The sequence below is a fragment of the Montipora foliosa genome, chromosome 13 (assembly GCF_036669935.1).
Source record: "Montipora foliosa isolate CH-2021 chromosome 13, ASM3666993v2, whole genome shotgun sequence".
In the NCBI taxonomy this organism is placed as follows: Eukaryota; Metazoa; Cnidaria; class Anthozoa; order Scleractinia; family Acroporidae; genus Montipora; species Montipora foliosa.
This window is the reverse complement of record NC_090881.1, coordinates 33,822,040-33,838,901: the sequence shown is the minus strand read 5'-3', so window position 1 is coordinate 33,838,901 and position 16,862 is coordinate 33,822,040. Positions and strand designations below refer to the sequence as shown.

The window sequence follows — 16,862 nt, the reverse complement described above, 5'->3', positions numbered from 1 at the left end:
TCACGTAACGGCAATATTATGTATGGTACCATATAAAACACCAATAATTGCTTAACAAGGTACGTTAGAAACGTGACGTATTAGGTTACCATAGCAACAAAAGAGCCATCTAAATACACCCTATTTCTTGTCTGTAAACATTTCAATCTCAAAAAATGAACTTGGTATCTCCCAACTTTTATTGCTGGGAAATGATTGCCAAGCTAAGATAAAACTGTGCAAAGTGAAAAAATTCTCTGGAGCGGGTTTCAAGCTACCTTCACAGTTGGAAAATTGTGAGGTGGCTTTGGATGTGCTCCAGAGAATTTTACTAACTTTTCAGAGGATTTTACCTTGTCTGGTAATCACTTCCCAGCAACAAAACTTGGGGGAGTCACCAAGTTTGTTTTCTATGTAAGCGTTTGAAGACAAAATAAAGGGTGTATTTGGATGCCTCGTTGGTTGCTATGGTAGCCTATAATGTCATGCATATAAAGGTCTTTTAGCTATTATTAGTGTTCATTGACCGAATGCAAAAATGGCCGCCAACAAATTATCCTTTTGTCTTTGTGTTAATTAGCCTAACTAGCCTCGTTCACATGCATAAAATTGAAAGAATTTGGGCTTTAAAGCGAGGCTAGTTGGGCTAATTAACACAAAGACAAAAGAATAATTTGTTGGCAACCATTTTTGCATTCGGTCAATATGATACTATAACATTACCATTAGGCAGAATGGTGTTGTAGGGCCAATCGTTCTATTAAGACAATCCCTTAAAAAGTTGTTGAAACTGGTTTCAGTCATCATAAAGTGCGCCCTTCCCAAAAAAATTTTACTTTCGGTGTATTTTTGTTCAAGTTGCATTTTCAGTTTTTCTTTGGATGGAGGAACAGCTTTTGTTGGAATTATGTTTGGGGGGCAGATAACTGTAATATCGTAGATACGTTGTTGGGGAGAAGACATTTAAGAAGGTCATGGCATCACAAGCATGCAATCAGTCTCGTTGTCCTCTTTGACAGTCAAGTAAGAACGCGATCGTTGCAAGGTGCATGTACAGAACACATGACAAAAGTCACAAGGATCGCGTCTTTGCCAGACGGACAAAAGACTGCTTGCAGTATGGAATGAACTCAAGAAAGTTGGACAAGCTTTAACACTGTTTTACAACTTTATTTGATACTTTATATATTATAGCAGATCACGCACAAAGCAAGATATTACTTGTATTGTTAAGAACTGGAATTTAGGGGTTTTCACATCTTTATTATGTGTTTGTTTTTCACAGATCACATGGAAGATGGTTTACTTCAATTCTTGGAAGGGTCTTCTCGCTCATGATTCGTGAAGAAGGTTACAAGTCTTCTGGCTCAGATGAGAACATTGGTTGTATCGATTTTTACGTTTACCCATCTCTTTGGTGTAAAACTGAAGCCCGTATGGTAAGGTGTACAACCAATCTGTTGAAAGAAGGCTTTCAAGAAAGCCTTTGTGTTAGGAAAGCAATGAAATTGGAATCGCTTTCTTTCACCGTCAAATTTTTTGGGCACAAAAGTTCTCTGTAAATGTTACATCACAACTATTCAAGATTGGGAGCCCCGAGAAATTTGAAAGTGAAAATAAGTGTTTCCTTAATTACTTTTCTGATAAAGGCGTTTCTTTGCACATTTTCAAGCAAATGTTGCTGTGAGCATTATCTCAAGCTCTTTAGAGATATAAACTTAAGGCTGGTTTTGAGACGCCTTCAAAACCTGTCATTTATTGTCTTTCGTCCAGACAGAAAGGTACTAACTTATCAAAACACGGTAACGCTTATGCTGGCATCGCTAGTGAGAACCAGCCCTAATATTATACGACTTAATTGGCCTGTTTGTAGACTTCTTCCTTATTCCTTCTCCTTGAAGTTCTGTCTCCCCTTACGCACAAGTAGCTAACGATTTCCACTTTCCTTACTCGATGTTGCTTTCATTTTTCCTCCAAAATAGCTGCGACTTTTGATATTTGTTCTTGATTTAGCTGGCTTAATTTTAGGATGTTCCTTTGTATTTTTAGGTAATTCCAGCTGTTCATCCACCAACTGATCCATCGTCCAACTTCTGGATTGAATATCTGTTGTGTCAGCTGAAGGAATAAAAGACTGTAAAAATTAGAACTTAGCTTTGAGTTATCCAGACTGCATTTCTGTGAAATCAACTCATTTGTTATAATCATTTCTCATTTTGCTATATCCTTTGCTTGGAGTAGAGCTTAAGGAGAATGCATTTCTCTAGGTTTAAGCAAGTCATTTTCTTCTCGATTTCATTGTTAATATTCAAGGCGTGAGCGTCTGAGAATAAAAGCATTTTTTTGCCACAACCAGTTTTCTCAGATTAATGTTAAATTATTCCTCTTTAGTTCTTGTCATTTTCCATTTTTCACCGTGTGAAGTTAGAAAGAACCTGTACATTATAAGTTTGGCATATTTATGATTAAAGAGATGAAAGTTTAGACCTGAGACACAATAGACCTTTTTACCTATACGGCGGTCATTTTGATTTCTATTGTTTTTAATAGCTATTTAATTTGATTTCTATTGTTTCTAATAGCTATTAATTTGCCCCCTGAGCATCCCATAATGTCTTTTGAAACAATAGAAATCAAAATGGCCGCCGTATCATGCATATCGTTTAAATATGCATGAAATGGACAGGAATCCTCGAATATGCATGAATATGTAAGAAATTGGCAAGAAGCAATGAATATGCATGAATGGACACTACTTGATGAATATGTGTGAAATGGACAGGAGTCGTTGAATATGCATGAAATTGGCAGGAATCGACAAGAATCGAATATTCATTGAATATTCATGAAATTGATAAATATGCATGAAATTGGCAAGTATCGATGAATATGCATGAAATGGTCAGGAATCGATGAATGTGCATGAAATGGGCAGGAATTGATGAATATGCATGAAATTGACAGGAATCTACAAGAATCATTGAATATGCATGAAATTGACAGAAATCAACAAGAATTGATGAATATGCATGAAATTGACAGGAATCGACAAGAACTGATGAATATGCATGAAATTGGCAAGAATCGTTACATATGCATGAAATTGACAGGAATCGACAAGAATCGTTGAATATGCATGAAATGGACAGGAATCGACAAGAATCGTTGAATATGCATGAAATTGATAAATATGCATGAGATTGGCAAAAATCGATGAATATGCATGAAATTGGCAAAGAATTTATGAATATGCATGAAATCGACAGGAATCGTTGAATATGCATGAAATTGGCAACAATCGTCAAATATGCATGAAATTGGGAAGAATCGTTACATATGCATGAAATGGACAGGAATTGATGAATATGCATCAAATTAATAAATGTGCATGAGATTGGCAAGAATCGATGAATATGCATGAAATTGATACATGCATGAAATGGACAGGAATCGACAAAAATCGTTGAATATGCATGAAATTGGCAAAGAATTGATGAATATGCATGAAATGGACAGGAATCGTTGAATATGCATGAAATTGGCAAAGAATTGATGAATATGCATGAAATTGATAAATATGCATGAAATTGGCAAGAATCGTTACATATGCATGACATTGATAAATATGCATGAAATTGGCAAAGAATTGATGAATATGCATGAAATGGACAGGAATCGACAAGAATTGATAAATATGCATGAAATTGGCAAAGAATTTATGAATATGCATAAAATCGACAGGAATCGTTGAATATGCATGAAATTGCCAACAATCGTTACATATGCATGAAATGGACAGGAATTGATGAATATGCATGAAATTGACAGGAATCGACAAGAATCGTTGAATATGCATGAAATTGATAAATATGCATGAAATTGGGAACAATCGTCGAATATGCATGAAATGGACAGGAATTAATGAATATGCATGAAATTGATAAATATGCATGACATTGACAAGAATCGAATATGCATGAAATTGATAAATATGCATGACATTGACAAGAATCGTTGAATATGCATGAAATTGACAGGAATCAACAAGAATCGTTGAATATGCATGAAATTGATAAATATGCATGAAATTGGCAAAGAATTGATGAATATGCATGAAATTGATACATATGCATGAAATTGGCAAAGAATTGATGAATATGCATGAAATTGATACATATGCATGAAATGGACAGGAATTGATGAATATGCATCAAATTAATAAATGTGCATGAGATTGGCAAGAATCGATGAATATGCATGAAATTGATACATGCATGAAATGGACAGGAATCGACAAAAATCGTTGAATATGCATGAAATTGGCAAAGAATTGATGAATATGCATGAAATGGACAGGAATCGTTGAATATGCATGAAATTGGCAAAGAATTGATGAATATGCATGAAATTGATAAATATGCATGAAATTGGCAAGAATCGTTACATATGCATGACATTGATAAATATGCATGAAATTGGCAAAGAATTGATGAATATGCATGAAATGGACAGGAATCGACAAGAATTGATAAATATGCATGAAATTGGCAAAGAATTTATGAATATGCATAAAATCGACAGGAATCGTTGAATATGCATGAAATTGCCAACAATCGTTACATATGCATGAAATGGACAGGAATTGATGAATATGCATGAAATTGACAGGAATCGACAAGAATCGTTGAATATGCATGAAATTGATAAATATGCATGAAATTGGGAACAATCGTCGAATATGCATGAAATGGACAGGAATTAATGAATATGCATGAAATTGATAAATATGCATGACATTGACAAGAATCGTTGAATATGCATGAAATTGACAGGAATCAACAAGAATCGTTGAATATGCATGAAATTGGCAAAGAATTGATGAATATGCATGAAATTGATACATATGCATGAAATTGGCAAAGAATTGATGAATATGCATGAAATTGATACATATGCATGAAATGGACAGGAATTGATGAATATGCATGAAATTGGCAAAGAATTGATGAATGTGCATGAAATGGACAGGAATCATTGAATATGCATGAAATTGGCAATAATCGTCGAATATGCATGAAATTGATAAATATGGATGAAATTGGCAAAGAATTGATGAATATGCATGAAATTGATCAATATGCATGAGATTGGCAAGAATTGATGAATATGCATAAAACTGATACATATGCATGAAATTGACAGGAATTGACAAGAATCGTTGAATATGCATGAAATTGATAAATATGCATGAAATTGGCAAAGAATTGATGAATATGCATGAAATTGGGAACAATCGCCGAATATGCATGAATTTGGGAAGAATCGTTACATATGCATGAAATTGATACATATGCATGAAATGGACAGGAATTGATGAATATGCATGAAATTGACAGGAATCGATAAGAATCGATGAATATGCATGAAATTGGCAAAGAATTGATGAATATGCATGAAATGGACAGGAATCATTGAATATGCATGAAATTGGCAATAATCGTCGAATATGCATGAAATTGCATGAATATGCATGAAATGGACAGGAATTGGAGAATATGCATGAAATTGACAGGAATCTACAAGAATCGTTGAATATGCATGAAAGTGGCAACAATCTTTGAATATGCATGCAATGGAGAAGAATTGTTGAATATGCATGAAATTGATAAATATGCAGGAAATGGACAGGAAGCAATAAATATGCAGGAAATTGACAGGAATCGACAAGAATCGTTGAATATGCATGAAATTGGCAAGAATTGATGAATATGGATAAAATGGTCAGGAATCGATGAATATGCATGAAATGGACAGGAATGGTTGAATATGCATGAAACGATCGATAGGTAGTTGTACTTACAGTCTGAATCTTAGGAAATTGTCTTGCATGTCTTGATTCTTCACTACATCGTTGCATTCTGCTTGAAATTCTGTTTCAAGTTTAAATTAGGCCGAGGAATGAGAGGGAGTACATAGGAATATTTTATACAAGTAACATATAAAAATGCAATTACTTTTTAATAACAAAACAAATGGTGAAAAAAAGCGGAAAAATCTGTCGCTATAGAAGAAGAGAATTATAACGCGGCAACGAAGAAACGAAAATAATTGCACATTGGAGAAATGGTGAAATTATGGATTCTTAATCTAAAATGGCAAGAGAGTAATTTTACATTTCCTGATGATTGAAAGACGAAAGGATGTTAAAAATTAAACTGCATTCAAGAAAAATCTAGATGTTCTCGTAAGTCCCTTAATTAAAATGTGAAGTATTCCTTCAAAACAAATTGGCAAGGATTATTGAAATGAATTTTCAAAATTTAATGTACTGCATGCCGTATGATATGGTTTTAATCTTGGTTCAAGTCGTTATTTGTTTATTGGTTGTGTTGAAGTGTCACTATTAGATTTCGTCTGATTTTTAAAGTACTACATGTTACATCAAGACGGAAAACTGTGCAGGGACAATATGAAAGGGAAAGTGGACAAAAGATTTAGGAGGTAATGAATTGGGGTAATAACCTCATGTACGTAAAAAGGGTACTGTGCTACCGGGGTGGGGGTGAAGGTAAAGGATGCGGCTGAGGAGTAGAGGGGAGGGCCTTCTTAAAATTACATGTCCTTATGATGCTATGGTGATTTTCAAATTTTCTGCTCATGTTTTTGGCGATTTGCGGAGACCGCAGTCCGATATCGTTGTTGGGTGGAAACAGTTAACGAACCGAGCGGGGGAGGGGGGTGGGGTAGACCGGGGTTATGGAAGAGTGGTGGGTGGTGGGTAACAAAATCTGTGCAGAGCGTTTAAATTTGCCTTAAGGTTGCTATAAATCGTTCTCTGGTTACTTTTTGTCCTGGCTGCTGATGTAGTCTTCAGCATCGATTTAAATTTACAGAAAGAAGCTTTTACGAATTAATTATGAGGTTTATATGGTTTACTTTGATATCGGCAGGAAAGGAAATTATTAAATTCATTGTAAAAAAAAGCTAGTTTAGGTTTAGATTTTTTATGACGTCATACAAAGGAAATCTGGGTGTTGGTGCAGAATAAATATTTTAGCGCTAGTACTAGCTGCTGTTGTCAACGGGTGTCGTTTGTGAAAAAAAAAACGAAGGCAAACATGATGACAATACATTTAAGTTAACTGGAATAAAAATAGGAGCGAAACGTGATAGTGCGATGTACTTACAGCAGTCCTGAAAGATTTCCCAGTTGTTGTTATCTGCTTCGAAGTTTACAGCTTGAAGAAAAAGAAAATGTGCTCAAAAGAAAATTAACTTTGGACGGGTAATAATTAGTTTCATATACAATATTTTCAAAGTTTCAAAGTTCTCCTATAAGAAATGTTTGTGTAGAGAAACTAGCAATTGTACTTAAGATTTGAAATTGCGATGCACCACTTCTAGATGACTGGCAGCTGGAAATTAGAATTGCACCCGCCACTAAAGACGGATCTGCCAGTAAATGGGTTTAATGGTGTTAAAAATGAAATGAGGAAATTGCATTTGCCTTGCGAAATGAATATTTTATTTAATGAAAAAAAAATGCATTAAAAATTTCATTAAAAGGGAAACTGATGTAGAAAAACAAGAAACGAAGCTATATAAAAACTACTTACGGTTGCCATTGACTCCACTGGGATAAATTTGGTTAGATAATGGTATTAATTAAAGGCATCACCAATCTAGAAGAATTTTACACCATTTTAATTAGAAAGGTAAATTTTACGTTTTGAAGTAATTATCACCTGGTCTTGAAAGATCTGCTCTTTTGCTGCGTCACCTGTACAGTCCTCGGTGCACGAGTGTAAACTACAATTAAATATGGGTCATTAAATATCTTATGCAATGAAGAGGGAAGTGGAAGGTTTACTACGACAGTTTTCTGCTAATAAGATCTCGTTTATATGGGATTATTCCACATTCGTGTAGAAAGTTGTTTCAAATTTAGTTTACATGGTGAAATGGTTGATTATACGGGCCGAATCGACTATCACACGATAAGAATTTGCCATTTATGATCACAGTTGGAATAAGTAATCATGTCGGTATTGTAGGAGTTATACATTGTTCATTGATCGAAATGTGAAATTAAAGTGTGTTTGCATCACAGGTAACTTTAATGCAGATTAAGTGGGCATTTTGGACAACACAAAATTAAGATTTAGATTTTAGAATTTAGATGTGGAATACATCCGTTTAAAAAGGAGTTGTTGTGGTAAATGATATGCGTTGGTTTCGCTGGTCTTGTTACAGTTGGCGGTAATCCTCCGTGTATATATTGCTATGGACGCCTACTTTAAACTGGAATAAATCAGGTTAGATAATGAATGGTACTGAAGGCATCGCCAATCTCGAAAAATCTAACATCATGTTCACTTAGAAAGCTGTATCTTACTGTTCAGGTGAAGTAATCATTACCTGGTCTTGAATGTTCTGCTCTTTCCCTGCCTCAGTCGTGATCTGCTCCACCAGCGCACAGTCCTGGATGTAACAATGAAAGTACAAATAAATCTGAGTCATATCAAGTGTTATATGCAATGAAGAGGGCAATGGAAGGCTTACTAGGATAGTCTTCTGCTATTAACACCTGCTTGATTTGGGGTTAGAAGTAATTTATATCACAAAAGCCGTTAAAGTAAATTACTGGAGAATAAGTTTAGGATTTATTTGATAAAGTCATAATAAATGTTTATGGTTGAAAACGACATCCACTGGTGTGCTGAATTCCTGATTTGATGCGATGTGTCATGAAGCCATGTTAGTTAACCGGCTGAAAATGAAAATAAACATTTCATTGGACAAGGGGGTTATTTAAATGCGTACTTAAACTAGGATAGGTACGTGTCATTAAGTAGGTGGGAGACTACCAGTTTCCAGATTATTCTTTCAGGTCATTAAGAAAGAAAATGCTGAGGAAAGAAATCTGTTGCTATAGAAGAAGAGACTCATAACGAGAAAGAAAAAAAAACAAGTTGATTGCCCTTTAGATAAAATGCTAAAGTTATGAAATTTACTTACTTTAAAATGCCAAGAGTGTAATTTCTGCATTTATTTATTTATCTATTTTTATTCGGATGATAAGTTCTAAAACGTTTTGGTTTCATTAAAAGGTTGTTTGTTATCGTTTTAATCTTGCTTCAAGTGGTTATTAGTTTATTGCCTGTTTATAAGATTTCGTCTTATTCTTAAAACACTATAACTTACTCATCACGACTGAAAAGTGTGTAGGAAGAATATGGAGGGGAAAGTGATTAAACTAAAATTGCGTTATGACCTCATGTACGTAAAGGGGTACTGTGCTACTGGGATTGGGGGTGGGGAGGGGAGCATGAACGGTCAACTCAGGAGGAGAGTGGAGGGTGCCGTTAACATTACATATACTTATGATGCCATGGTGGTTTAATATGGATCAGTAACTCCCCCCAGATTTTTATATTGTTTTTGGGTTAGGGTTGGAGGATTGGTAGGGGTGGGGTAGGAACAGTTTGGAAACTGAGGAGGGAGGGATGGAGGAATGGTTGGTTCAGGTTAACGAAATCTTTGTAGAGTGTTTAAATTTCGCACAACGGGTTTACAGGTCATTTTTTGAAAAATGCGTTTTAAGTTGTTAGAAATAATTCACAATTGTTTTTGTATTGTCTGCTAATATATTTTTGAGCGTTCATTTAAATTTTAACAGGAACAGGTTTTTTAGAATTAATTATGAATTGGTTTCTTCTAACATAGGCAACAAACAATTTTTTAAATTTATTGTGAAAAAAGCAGAAATCTGGCTCAGCGCCGCCGTTAAGAATTCTATGACGTCATAGAAAAGAAATCTGGTTTTTGAGGTAGAAGTATTAGTTGCTGTTGTCAACGGGTATCGTCTATGAACGAAGAAAGGCAAAGGAAATAAATAAGCACGAAAACAGTAATAGTGCAATGTACTTACAGTAGGAATGTTGTTAACTGGATTGGAAAGGTCTTAATTTCCCAGTTGCTGTATCTGCTTGCTTGTTCACAGCTGAAAAGAGGAAATGTGCTTGAGAGAAATTTGAATTTGGACGGGCAATAAATAGTACTTTTAAATACTACATGTATACAATAAAGTTTAAAAGCGTCTCCTATAAGAAATGTTATGTCGAGAAACCGGCAATTGTACCTACGATTTGAAATTTGCCATTTCCGACTTTTAAATAACTGCCAGCTGCATATTAGAATCGCTCCCGCCACAAAAGATCTGCTGAAAAAAATGAGTTTAAAAACAATGTTAAAAACCAAATGTGATAATTGCATTTCCCGTGAATATTTCATTTAATGAAAATAGTAAAAAGATGATGCTTACGTTGTAAGGGTTTTTCGAATGGGCGTTTCATTTGACATTTCTTACTACCTGCTATCTTGCAAGCGAATTTGGGTCGGCTACAGGAAAACTGAAATGAAAATGTAAATTTCATTAAAGGACCAAGTTGAAAAACAAAAAGGAGGTAATTGAAAAAGTATTTACAGGTGGCTGTAATCCTTCATGTATATATTGTCGTTGACGCCTGCTTTAAACTCAGAGTGGGATAAATTAGGTTAGATAATGGTATTGAAAGCATTGCCAATGTTGAAAAATCTAACATTATTTTAGTTAGAAAGCTTTATCTTACAGTTCTGTTGAAGTAATCATCACCTGGTCTTGAAAAAGTCTGCTCTTTTCTTGCCTCGGTCGTGATTTGATTCACCTGTAACGTCCTGGATGCGAATATGTAAAGTACAAATAAATGACGGTCATTTCAAGTTTCTTATGCAAAGAAGAGGGCAATGGTAGTCTTCTCCTGATTTGAAGTGATGAAGCCATGTTAGTTGAGCAGCTAAAAAGAAACGTGAGAAAAATGAACGTTTCATTGGACAGGAAGGTTATTTAAATGCATAGTTACAGATAGGAACGTGTCATTAAGTAGGTGGGAGATTAAAGATTACATTTTCGGAGATCTCAGTTTCCAGGATATTCTTTCAGGTCCTTAGAAAGAAAATACTGACGAAAAATATGTTGCTGTAGAAGAAGAGATTCATACGACAAGGAAAAAAAAAAACAAGTTGATTGCCCTTCAGATCAAATGCTAAAGTTATGAAATTTACTTACATTAAAATTCCAAGAGTGTAATTTCTGTATTTGTTTATTTATTTATTTATTTTTATTCGGATGATAAACAAATATCTAAAACGTTTTCGTTTTATTAAAGTGTTTTTGTTATCGTTTTAATTTTGCTTCAAGTCGTTATATGGTTCTTGGCTTTGTTGAAGTGTTACTATTACATTTCGTCCCATTGTTAAAACACCATAACTTACATCACGACGGGAAAGTGTGTGGGGAGAATATGGAAGGGAAAGTTATGACCTCATGTACGTAAAAGGGTTCTGTGCTACCGGGATGGGGAAGGGGGGTGAGGGGAGTGTAAATGGTCAACTATGGAGGAGAGGCGCCCTTAAAATTACATGTACTTATGATACCATGGTGGTTTAAATTATCCTGTTAATTACTGATACATGGTATACTAAAAAGACTAATATTCGAAGAAAAAGGATGACAAATTGGCTAGCCTCGATGCATCAGTAACTCCCAGATTTGTGGAAAGTAGTTGAAACGAGGAGCAATTGCGTTGTTCTTGTCCTTTCATGCAAAAATATAAAGGACGATGACAGGATGCCTCTTTAGGCAATGAAGAAAAACGAATTTTGGCTTAAATACTGTTTAAATTAACTGCTCGTGTTCTCGGTGATTTGTGACAAACGCAGTTTATTTGTATGATAATTAGATATCTTTGTGTGCCCGATGTTCATGTTGGGTTAAGGTGGGAGAAGTGGTAGGGGTGGGGTAGGAACAATTTGGAAAATGAGCAGGGAGGGATGGGAGAATGGTTGGTTGATGTAAACGAGATCTGTGTAGAGCATTTAAATTTCACAACTGGTTTAAATTTGAGTTTAAAATAGTTTTAATTCAGTTGCTATAAAAGTATTCTCTCTCTTTTATTTTGTCGTGAGTGCTAATGTATTCTTCAGCTTTCATTTAATTTTAAGAGGAATAGGTTTTTTAGAATTATCAAAAGGTTTACTTTGATATCGGCATCAGAGAGAATTGTTAATTTATAGTGAAAAAAGAAGAATTTGGATTGGAGTCGCCGTTTAGAATTTTATGACGTCATCCAAAAGAAATCCGGATGTTGGTGTACAAAAAAATATTTTGTCGCTAGTATTAGCTGTTGTTGTCGTCTATGAGGTGTCGTTTATGAATGAAAAAAGCAAAACATGATGTCGGGAGAATGGAGTTAATAGAAATAAGAAAGGATCAAACTGATAGTGCGATGTACTTATAATAGGAATTGTTATTAATTGGCTTGAAAGGTCCTAATTTTCCAGTTGTTGTTATCTGCTTGTATTTTTACAGCTGGGAAAAAAAGGAAATGTATTTTAAAAAGAAATTTGAATTTGGACAGGTAAAATTTAGTATTTTTAAGTACTGCATGTATAGAGCTACTTAAAAAGCTTAAAACCTCTCTTATAAGAAATGTTCATGTAGAGAAACTGGCAATTGTACTTACGATTTGAAATTAGGATCTTCAACTTCTTGATGACCGTCAGCTCCAAATCATCTGTTGAAAAATGGATTTGATGTGTTAAAAGTCAAATGCAACAATTGCATTTGACGTGCGAAATGGATATTTCATTTAACGAAAAAAAAAGTAAAAAGATTATTCTTACGTTGTAAGGATTTTTAAATGGGCATTTCAATTGACGCTTACTTCCTGGTTGCTATGTAAGTGAATCTGGGTCGGCTACAGGAAAACTAAGATTAAAATATAAATTTCATTAAAAAGGAACAAGTCGCAAAACAAGAAATGAGGAACGTTATTAAAAACGTACTTACGGTTCAACTGTAAAGTCCTTGGCGTATTTGTGTAAAGTACAAATAAATCTGTGTCATGTTAAATGTCTCAGCATGCAACGAAGAGGGTAATGGAAGGTTTACTATGATAATAAAAATAAACAATAGATTGAAATAGGTATTGCAGATGAAATGATGTGACAAAGTTGTTTTTTTAAAACGGTTTAATAGTTATTTCTTTTTAATTTTTTAATATTTTTAAATTGTATTATGAGTAGAAAGTGTGCAGAAAAGAGGTAGAAAGATTTCGCCAGAGTTCATCATTCACGGTCGGTGGATTGTCAGAGTAGTTTTGAGGGGCTTTGTGATGAAGGTGTTCCCAGTGACTGGCAATGCATTTGTTGAGCTGAAAGAGACGAGTATTCTTTCAAAAAGCGGTAACGCTTAATTAGTAGGAGAAGTAGTGCGAGATTTAAAGGATTGTTTAATTGCAACAATTGTATTAATATAAGAGACGTGGTTGAAATCCAAAATGACTGTAAGAGAAACTGTTATTAAAAAGAGGTACTCACTGTGCGGACGTCATTAGTGGGTGTGGCAAGTAAAGAACGACATTCACTGCCTGCTGCGGACAAGACGCATCTGAAAAATTGATCCAATAACGGAACACATTTAAGATATTATTCGGATGAACAGTGTGAAAAGAAGTACTTACTGTTCGATGTTGACAGTCCTCAATAACGGTGGAAGCTTTTCCTGCTAAACCTACTGGGAAGAAGAAGCAAGTTCGGTGTGAATACTTAATAGGCAATTAAAATTAAGGCTAGTCACGAAAGATGTACTTACGGTTTCTATGGCAATGATTGGCGTTTCATATTTTCGATTGAATGCGGCTAAAGATGAAAATAGACAGGGATGACATAATAAAAGCACTATTATCGAAATTTATAATCTGAGTACCTTAAAAAGCTGTTAACGATATGGTTACGCTTTGCTGGGAGATCTTTAACTGCAATTTTTCTGGTTTGTTTCCAAGGCTTCGTGTTGCAAATTTAATGGAAGCTGTAAATTATGACAATATATATCTAAGAATAAGGTCAATTAATGATTTGGCATTTTGGGGCCTGTTGTTTTTACTCTCTGATAATTTAGGGTGCAACAGTACATAAGCTAGAACTGGCTTGGTCGAGGTGATTTCTTGCTGTATCTGAGGCGGGGGTTGAACTTGGAATCCGGAGTTCGAGTATTGTTGTCAGTGGTTTAAGAAATTGGCCAAGAAGGGAATATAGTTAACTGACTGTGGTTGGGAGAGGGGAAATAAGTGTAAAAGAATATCAAAATGTAATAGACAGAGGAGAGAGAAAGCTAGGGAAGATAGAATTTGATTAAAGTCATTTATTAATTTTTTAAAATTTGTTTTAAAGTTTATAATTTACTTTCACGCTAATTAATTTATTTGTCTTAATTTATTATAAGTGGATGGTATGCGGAACAGACTGAGGAAAAAAGAGAAAGATGAAAGATTTGTGAACAATTTGAAATTATCGAGTGAAATTTCAGAAAATGGGCTGTTTGTTGTACTCTATTTAAAGGTTGACTGAGTAGTATTTGGCGGGGCTCTGATTAGGGTGTTCTGAGCGGTTGGTGCATCTGTATAGTTACGCAGGTGAAGGAAACGAGCAGTTTTGGAAAGCACAGGAAAATGCGGGTAACTGTAGTTTTTCTTTAGTTGGAAATGGAAGCGCATCATTTTCGTAGGGGTTCTCTAAATGGAACAGTATAATGGAGTGTTCTTACATGGAAATGGCTGTAATTAAATTGGTATTAAAAGGAACTACTCACTTTGTGGATGTTATACTCGTGGAGTGATAACTGGAGAAGGGCCTTGACTTTCTTCTGGGAATAAGACGTACCTGATAAGGAATGGAATAACCGCATTCATTAACTCATTTTGCGGTTGAATAGCGTCACAGACGTACTCACTGTTCGATGTTGGCAATCTCCAATAACGGCGCGCGATTTGAATTTCTTGCAACGTGTCCCTAGCTATGGGTAAAAGGGAGCGTTTCAATGTGAATATGATAGAGAGCATTCATTAAGGCGAATAAAGACGAAAGAATACTTACAGTTTCCGTCGCAAATACGAGCGTTTTAGTCGTACAATGTATATGTACTGGTTTTAAAGTGAATAGGGCTAAAAGATGAAAAATAATAATAAAAAAAGAACAAGTCTGACAATATTACCATGAAAAAAGTACTTTTAATTATCAACCTGTAGTTTTTTTTGAAAGTGGTTAAAAATGATGTCATTAAGTAAATTTCAAATTGTTTTAGCACTTTATCATTTTTTAGAGCAAGTGCGACCAAAATCGAAAATGGCTGTAAAAATGGATTTTGAATACTGTAGCAGACTTACTTACAGTTCGATGTTAGCAGTCTCCAATAAAGGGTAGAATTGGAATTTCCTGTAACAAGTCTTCAACTGAAGGTATAAATAAGAGTTAAGTGTGAATATTATAGGGTATTAATTGAGGCTAGTGTAGACCAAAAAGAGTACTTACGGTTTCCCGGCATTTACTGGCATTTCAGTTGTCAATATAGTGGTTTACATGAGTGAAAGCGGCTTAAAATTGGAAAATAAACACAACTGATAGTATCAAAATGGAAAAGTACTGGTTTTATTTTTTGTTTAACTGTACGAGTTATTTGACAGAAAAGACAAAAGGAGTACAAATATTTCCTGATATTGAATAATTGTCTGTACTGTTTTGTTCGTTTTTTTTTTACCACGCGCATTGCGCAAAAATTGTCAAACTATAGGAAAAACCCTCTCTCTCAATAAATCCTTTTACCTGCGTTCTCACAAGATGGAGTAGAAATACTTCACGAAACTATAGGCCAAAAGAGCTGATAAACGTTAGATGTTGTAAAGGTAAAGTGTACTGCATTCCCCACTATTTATCTTGCTGGTACCGTTGGTAGAAAGAATGTGTTATCTAATCGAAAGATATTTTCGAGTACATAAAAGGCCCTGTGCTAATAATTGGCTAGTTCTACATCCGGGGGCAGAGGTGGCGAGAAACAAAGCCTAGTAAATGAATACTGGAATTGAATGAAAGTTTGTTTTCTTTTTCAATATATTCCGCTTAATGACAAAGTCAGAACGTTCCGAGAAATGGTACATCAAGACAATGTTCAAATTTATATAGATCGAATTTGAGCGAATTGCGAGTGCCTTATGGACATGCAATCGAAGTTTAAGTATGGGGGTGGGGGGGGGGGGGATTACACAATGACCTCATGAAAATGATTGGTTTATAATGACAAGGGTGGCAGTGCAAGAGGGAATTACATGACCTCATGAAATCTATCGATAAGGACAATTTTAAGGGAAGGAGAGTAAATTGCAAGATTGTCGTGATTATTATGAAACCAATATGGGGGCTCGTTGAGGAGAGGGAAAATAGAGGTAGGAGAGGGAAAGCGCTTTGTAGTTAAAATGGGAATAACACCAGAGGAAACCAGGGAGGGGAGGGCAGGGCAAGGGTAATTCAGGGGGTGATGACTGGGAAGGGTCGCATGCGTTAAATGGATAGTGATATTGACATGTGTCCATATACATATGTTATTTGCCTTTGTCCTTTCATTCGCTTGCCTTATGATGGAGACGTAAATCAAGACATCGCAAAATATAAGGAGTTTCTGAACGATTTTTGAAGATGGATTTTAACTAAATCTTAAACGCGCCACACTTCAAAAAGTATAAACATTTTGCCTCTTGAAGTAATTGAAAGTGCCTAGCAAAAGTTTAAATTTAAAGTATTGGGGTTCTTTTAATAGATTAAAGTAATAGGAGTGCCCAACATTATCGTAGGATTTGGTTTTTTCGAACTCAGAGCGGTGTTTACAAGTCTGGTTGTAATTGATAGTGAATACGTGAATGAAGGACACAATTGTATCAGCGAAATGTGATAAGCTTCTACCACACTTTTAAATTACTACAAAGATGGTAATGACATGAACTTTGGCGTCACAA

At 35.0% G+C, this 16,862-nt stretch overlaps 1 protein-coding gene across 1 annotated transcript in view; it reads left to right on the top strand.

Moving 5' to 3' along the window:
• The window catches only part of LOC137983427 (uncharacterized), a 38,004-nt gene extending 35,540 nt beyond the window's left edge, over positions 1-2,464 (top strand). The window contains exons 15-16 of the mRNA XM_068830623.1: positions 1,265-1,418; positions 2,029-2,464. The gene's annotated coding sequence lies outside the window, so the exon portion shown is untranslated. The remainder of the gene's footprint in view (positions 1-1,264; positions 1,419-2,028) is intronic.
• The last annotated feature ends 14,398 nt before the right edge of the window (positions 2,465-16,862 follow it).